Genomic DNA, 7,756 nt, shown 5'->3' on the forward strand with positions numbered 1-7,756 from the left:
GGTGCAAATATTTTTAGATCCTGATCTCATTCATCTCACATGCTAGCAAAGTAATACTCAAAATTCTCCAAGCCAGGCTTCAACAGTACGTGAACCATGAACTTCCAGATGTTCAACTTGGATTTAGAAAAGGCACAGGAACCAGAGACCAAATTGCCAACATCCACTGGATCATCAAAAAAGCAAGAGAGTTCCAAAAAAACATCTACTTCTGCTTTATTGACTATGCCAAAGCCTTTGACTGTTTGGATCACAGCAGACTGTGGAGAATTCTTCAAGAGATGGGACTACCAGACCACCAGACCTGCCTCCTGAGAAATCTGTGTGCAGGTCAAGAAGCAACAGTTAGAACTGGACATGGAATAACAGACTGGTTCCAAATTGGGAAAGGAGTATGTCAAGGCTGTATATTGTCACCCTGCTTATTTAACATATATAGAGTACGTCATGAGAAATTCAGGGTTAGATGAAGCACAAGTTGGAATCAAGATTTCTGGGAGAAATATCAATAACCTCAGATATGCAGATGACACCACCCTTATGACAGAAAGAGAAGAGGAACTAAAGAGCTTCTTGATGAAAGTGAAAGAGGAGAGTGAAAGGTTGGCTTGAAACTCAACATTCAGAAAACTAAGATCATGGCATCCGGTCCCATCACTTCATGGCAAATAGATGGGGAAACAGTGGAAACAGTGGCAGACTATTTTTTTGGCTCCAAAATCACTGCAGATGGTGATTGCAGCCATGAAATTAAAAGATGCTTGCTCCTTGGAAGAAAAGTTATGACCAACCTAGACAGCATATTAAAAAGCAGAGACATTACTTTGCCAACAAAAGTCAAGACTATGGTTTTTCCAGTAGTCATGTATGAATGTGAGAGTTGGACTATAAAGAAAGCTGAGTGCTGAAGAATTGATGCTTTTGAATTGTGGTGTTGGAGAATACTCTTGAGAGTCCCTTGGACAACAAGAAAATCCAACCAGTCTATCCTAAAGGAAATCAGTCCTGAATATTCATTGGAAGGACCGATGTTGAAGCTGAAATTCAAATACTTTGGCCACCTGATGAGAAGAACTGACTCATTGGAAAAGACCCTGATGCTGGGAAAGATTGAAGGCGAGATGAGAAGGGGACGACAGAGGATGAGATGGTTGGATGGTATCACCGACTCAACGGACATGAGTTTGAGTAAACTCAGGGAGTTGGTGATGGACAGGGAGGCCTGGCGTGCTGCAGTCCATGGGGTCACAAAGATTTGGACACAACTGAGAGACTGAACTGAACTGGACCATACCACTCCAATATGTAAATCCCACCAATGTTTGTGGTTATATTAAAAAATAGTCATCTTTTGAAGTTATATATAAAGTATTTATGGATTAAAGGATATGTTACCTGGATTATGATTATCAATTCAATGTGTATGGGAGGAGTGGTGGGTACAAATGAAACGAGATTGGTCATATGTTAATTCTTAAAGCTGGGTGGTAGGTCCATGGAGGTTCATCATATGATTCTTTTTAATTTGTTATATGTTTGAAAAATTCCATGATTAGAAGCAAAATAAAACAACAAAAGCAAAACAGTAGCAGCAGCAACAAAACCTTCTAAAAGCTCCTACCATTCTTAGAACAAAATCAACTCGTAACCATGGCCTAAGAAGCCCTACTTAATCTTGCTGCTAACCACCTCTCTGACATTATCTCCCACCACTTCCCTGTCTGTCTACTTTCCTTTAGCCATATGAGCCTTCTTGCTTTGCCTTAAACACACCAACATCCACCTCAAGACATGTTCTTTCTACCTGGAATACCTGCCCCCATGGCTACATGATTTGTTCCTTTTCATTATTCAGCTTCTCAGATTCAATATCTCTTCCTTAGAGAAGCCTTCTCTGAAAATCTTTTATTATAGTGAGACACATAAGTGCACTATTTAGAGCCCCCGCTAAATATAGACAGGTCTCCTCACATAGATAGTCTTACCTGACTATACCATCTAAAGTAGCTCCCACCCTCTGACCACTCTATTCTATTTTCTTATAAAACTTACCACTACCTGAAAACTTAACATTTTTTCTTGTTTATTATCTGCCTTCCTCACTAAACTGTAAGCTCCAAGAGGGCAGAAGCTAGTACATAGTACATTGAGGTATTCAGTGAATTTTGGTTAAATGAAAAAATGAATGACTCCCCAGAAGGAGGTTAGTGGATCACCTAGCATGCCTGGGAAGATGAGTGCTCACCTTTGCTGCTATGTCCATGTAGAAGAGATAGATTCCTCTAATACTGGGCAGGGAAGAGTCTTGCCCAGTATAACTCACAGGTACGTTGTGCTTACTCTCTGTTCAAATTGGTAACAATGAGGTATCTAAAGTGGGAAGTTCTTTGAAATAGTGTCTGGCACATAGTAAGCTCTCAATCATGGTTAGCTATTATTATCTGAATTAGAGCCCATGGCTCTAATACCACCCAGCTTCAAGAATTAACATATGACCAATCTCGTTTCATTTGTACCCATCACTCTTCCCATACACATTGAATTAATAATCATAGTCCAGATAACATATCCTTTAATCCATAAATACTTTATATATAACTTTAAAAGATGACTATTTTTTAATATAACCACAAACATCGGTGGGATTTATATATTGGAGTGGTATGGTTCAGTTCAGTTCAGTATTCCATGAAATACTGTCCATGGAATTCTCCAGGCCAGAATACTGGAGTGGGTAGCCTTTCCCTTCTCCAGGGGATCTTCCAAATCCAGGGATCAAACCCAGGCAGGTGGATTCTTTACTAGCTGAGCCACAAGGGAAGCTTAAGAACACTGGAGTGGGTAGCCTATTCCTTCTTTGGTGGGTCTTTCCAACCCAGGAATCAAACCAGGGTCTCCTGCACTGCAGGAGGATTCTTTACCAACTGAACTATCAGGGAAGCCCCTCTCACATAGTAAGCTCTCAATAATGGTTGGCTATTATCTGAATTAGAAGGAGCCCAGATTTTCTTTTGTCTGTGGGGCATGAAGGATCTCAGTTCCCCAACCGGGGGTTTCTGCTGTGGAAGCACAGAGTCTTAGGGAAGTCTCAAAAAGAGTCCCAGATTTTAAGTTTGTTTATTTATACCCTGCCTCATTCCAGAAAAGACCTGAGAGAGTGGGCTTTGGAGTCAATTAAAACTGGGCTTTAACCTTGGCAAAATCACTTAAAAGTCACCAAGTCACACTTTAAGTGTGTGACCTTGAATTAAATACTTCTCTGAGCTTCCTTTCTTCTTTTCAAATGTTTAGGTTCAAATCGGTAGAGAAAATGATGAGAAAAGAAAACCTTTTCTTCAGTTCAGAAAAAAAAGCAGAAACAAGGTAAATAAAAAACACAAATTAAGCAGATTTAAGCCCAAACACATCAGTAGTAAAAATAGATATGTGAAAAGGCTGAATTCACCTGTTAAATCACAGAGATTCTAGCTTGGGTATAAAAGAAAAAATAATAGCTAAAATAAAATGACAAAGGAAGGTTGAAAATATAAAGGAATAGAAAATGATATGCCAGAGAAATAACTAATAGAAAGAAAGTAAACATTGTTATTAGCAGATGAAATAGCATTAAAAGGGACAAAAAGGGAAATTTCATGTTGATTCAAAGAACCATTCTCCAGAAAGATAGACATATAATAATAATATGCACCTTAAAAGTAGTACCAAAATATATAAGATAAAAATTACAAAGAAGTGTTGGCAATTCCATAATTAAAGCAGGAGACTTTACCACACCACTCTTAGAAATGGAAAGATAACCAGATAAACATTAAGAATATAGAGGTGTTAACAATACTAACAAGCTTGATGATGCAAATAGTAGGTATAGATATAAAACTTTGCACCTAGCAGTTAAAAATACACATTTTTTCAGATGCATGTAGAGGTTTTATACAAATTGACTATCTTGATAATTAAAAAATTATGTTATACTGACCATATGTACTGATTATAATGCAATAAAAGATCAATAATAGAAAGATAAATATTCATACATTAGTATATTCAAAAATATTCCAAATAATTCGACAGTTAAGGAGAAAATGAAAATGAAAATTGAAAATTATTTGGAGACATCAAAATCTGTGGGAAGCAGCCAAAGTTGTACTCAGAAAAAATTATAGCCATAAAGACATTTATCACTAAACAGGAAGGTTTAAAAATGGATGGACCAAGCATACAACTCCAGTAACTAGAGAAATTCGAGTTTGCAGCTTGAAGTAAAATATCATGGACAAATTATTACTCTTCCAAATCTGGATATCAGTTCTCTAATTTATGTTCTTAACAGTGCTACATGAATGTTATTGGGTGGCTGCCTTAGCAGTATTCATTATCAACTGATAAGTAACAGAGATGTAGGGACTTTCTCCTGTGAAGTCCACACATGACTGATTTAAAAAGTGGTCTCTCTCTAAACAAGAAGGACATGAGTTCAAACTTAAGTTACTCTTGTAATCTGTGTCCAGAACAGATATGAATTCTGTTGATTTAAGCAAGTTTCATTTCCCTTGATGGAAAAGGACACATTTTAGTGGTACAATTTGGAACTTCAGGCTGTAGAGGAAGTATAAGAGAATAAGCCCTTCTGGTGGGGATTGTAAAAGCTATCTCCCAAAGCATGAGTGTTAGGAAAGGCATATTCTCTAATGAGCAGAATATTGCATAAGGTGCTACAGTGGCCCTGAACATGCCTTTGAGGTGGGTGGAAAGACCTCAGGAATATGACCCTATGATCCATGGGCAATGTAGAACACTGAACAATTTGGGGAAGGAATGGATATAGAGCTAATGAAGTTTCTTTGATCTAAAATAACTGAGGAAATTCAGGCAAGATGTGATAACTGTGTCTCAAGTATTCAGTAAAACCATTGCCTTTGTGAGTAACCTATAAGAAAATAAATCAGCTACCAAATCCCGAGAATGAATTAATCTTTTCCTTTAGAATAAGATGGTTGTTGCCTGGGCAACATATGGTGTATTGCCACTTGCCATGCCTGGTGAGCCTTACCTGGAATCGGAGGGCATCCATGATGGCACAGGTGTGCTGGGAGGCATTTTTGCTTGGATGCATTCTACCCATGAGAGAGTTTGAGAGATGGTTGCAATGGAAATTATTTCAATTGGCAGGAATTAAAAAGTGATAAGTACTCCTGTCATTATCCAAAAATTCCCTGAATTGAAATTTAAAGAACTTTAATAAACATGGAGGGGTCCCTCTGGCCAAAACAGAAACAGGTAGAATGAGTACCTGGGCTTTTGAGTCTATGCATATAATGCTACAAGGAGGATGCTCCCAGTTTCCTACCTGCCTTCCTGATATTTGTAAGGGAGCCCTATCTGACCATTAACACCTGTTTGGGATCAGTGGCAAGGGCCCAGATGGGTGGATAAGGGCCCTGTTTCCAGATAAGCTAAGAAGCATGTCCCCATCTGCTGATGGGCAGGTGATGGTGACAACACAGTACCCCAGACATAAAGGAAAACCATTGAAGCACCTGTGGAAGGCACCCAAATGACTGCTCAGAGATCAGGTTTTGCTACAACATGTAAAAGCTACTGTATTGCTGGACAGCAAATCTGTATTGAGTAGTGAACTGGTTAGAATGCTTACCACCTTACAAAGTGCAGCTGGAAGAGGGAACGGAAGCTGGACTCATTATGCAATGATTTTAAAAACTCAAGCAGTATCAGCATTGCCTGGAGGAATTGTTAAAACACAGATGGCTAAGGCCCATGCCAGAATTCCTGATTGAGTAGGTCTGGGGTGAGGCCAAGAACTTGCATTTCCAGCAAGCTTCCAGGTGAATGCTGATACTGTTGGCCTAGGGACCACACTTTGAGAATCACTGACTTAATGCATCATAACAGACTTTACCCATCAGAGAAGTAATTAGGACAGGAGATAATCCCAAATCAGAGCAATAATAATGATTATCAGGTTACTGTGTTTTTCTCGAAGCTGCTCAAAAAAGGAGAATGTGGGGGAAGATAGTGAAATGGTGGGAAAAATTTTCAGGAGGATCTTTTGTCTTTGATAGGGGTCAGTAACTCTTTCCAAAGCACCAGGAATTAGCAGGCCTCCTCCCACAGAACAGTTTCCAGTAACTTCAGAGTTTGAACTGGGAGATGTTTCTGTGACAAGAATGCAATTAGTGTTCTTCAGAAGAGAATGGTCTTAATGTGTAACTGGAGAATCCAGGGACAGTCCTCCTCAGAGCAATGTTGGGAAATCCAACATGATGACTAACCTGAAGTTAGCTAACAGTGCCAAAGATCCGTCTCATGTGACTAGCTACTGCCTCATGTACAGAGACTCCTGATGTCTACTGCCGCCCCAGACTCTCTTAACTCACTGAAGCAGGTGGCAGTACTCTTCTTTGCAAGGGCACAAAAGGTTCCACTGGAGAGGACATGGCAACCCACTCTAGTATTCTTGCCTGGAGAATCCCAGGGACAGAGGAGCCTGGCGGGCTACATTCCGTGGGGTCGGAAGAGTTGGACACGCCTTAGTGACTATACCACTACCCCTACCAAAGGGTTCCACTAGGACGCTAGTTCCTCATCATCCTTACTCCTGGTGGGAAAAGAGGGGGTCTCTTCCCATGATAAGTCACTCCAAATATTTCTCCCCAACTTCATCTCAGATGAGGAGGAGACCATTTACCACAATAATGTACTGTTTTTTTTTTGTTTGTTTTGTTTTGTTTTAACAAGAGGGAATGGATAGCAATAGGAGTCATGTTGGTCCAGAGGTACTTCATCTGAACAATGCAAAGGTCCCCTCTTCTCTCAGAGCCAAGAGCCTTTCCTGCTGGTCTTGGCCACATGGAGCCAATAGATCTTGCTATCTTTGACCACAGCAAGTGGTAGAAGAAGAGGGCCAGGCCATGGGGGTGTAAGTGGGGGTAAAGGAGTAACAGAGGAAAGAAAGAGGGGCACTGAGGGATGAAAGCCTTCTAGGTACCAACCTGAGGCAAACTCTATGGACTAAATTACTATTAGCTGGCTACAGTGGAGAAATGGTTTACATCATTTTCTAGATTTCAAATGTGTTTGGGTTGGCCATAAGTAAAAGATTTCTTTTTTAATCCTATAACTAATTTTATTCTTGCAAGACATGATGGATCATAATTGCAGTGTTGCATAGATAAAATAAAGTGCTAAGTCCAGGATCTGGAGCAAAAAAGTAACAGGAATTACCACTTATTAAACACTGACTTTGTGTTCAGGCTCTGTACTAAGCCTGAACCCCATTATCTCATTTCATCCTTTCAACAATTCTCTATGGTAGGCCCTAGCATTTTACAAATGAGGAACTAAGGCTTTGAGAGATAAAATTTCTTACCCAGGATGACACAGAAAGAAAATTGGCAGTGTTTCGCTGGAAAAAAGAAGAGCAAACTAAAAACAAAAAGAAGGAAGGGAATAATAAAGATTCGAATGGAAATAATAAAACAGAAAGTAGAAAAACTATAGAAGAAAGCAATGAAACCAAAAGTTAGTTCTTTGAAAAGATAAAGAAAATCAGCAAACTTTTGGCAAGGTTAAGAAATAAACAGAGAGGACTCAAATTACTAAAATCAGGAAAGAAAGAGGAGACATCACTACTAATCTTTTAGATATACATGAATTACAAAGAGATACTACAGATAACTGTATGCAAACAAACAAGACAACTTTGATGAAATGGGCAATTTCCTAGAAAGATACAAAC

This window comes from Cervus elaphus, chromosome X (assembly GCF_910594005.1).
Source record: "Cervus elaphus chromosome X, mCerEla1.1, whole genome shotgun sequence".
Taxonomy (NCBI): Eukaryota; Metazoa; Chordata; class Mammalia; order Artiodactyla; family Cervidae; genus Cervus; species Cervus elaphus.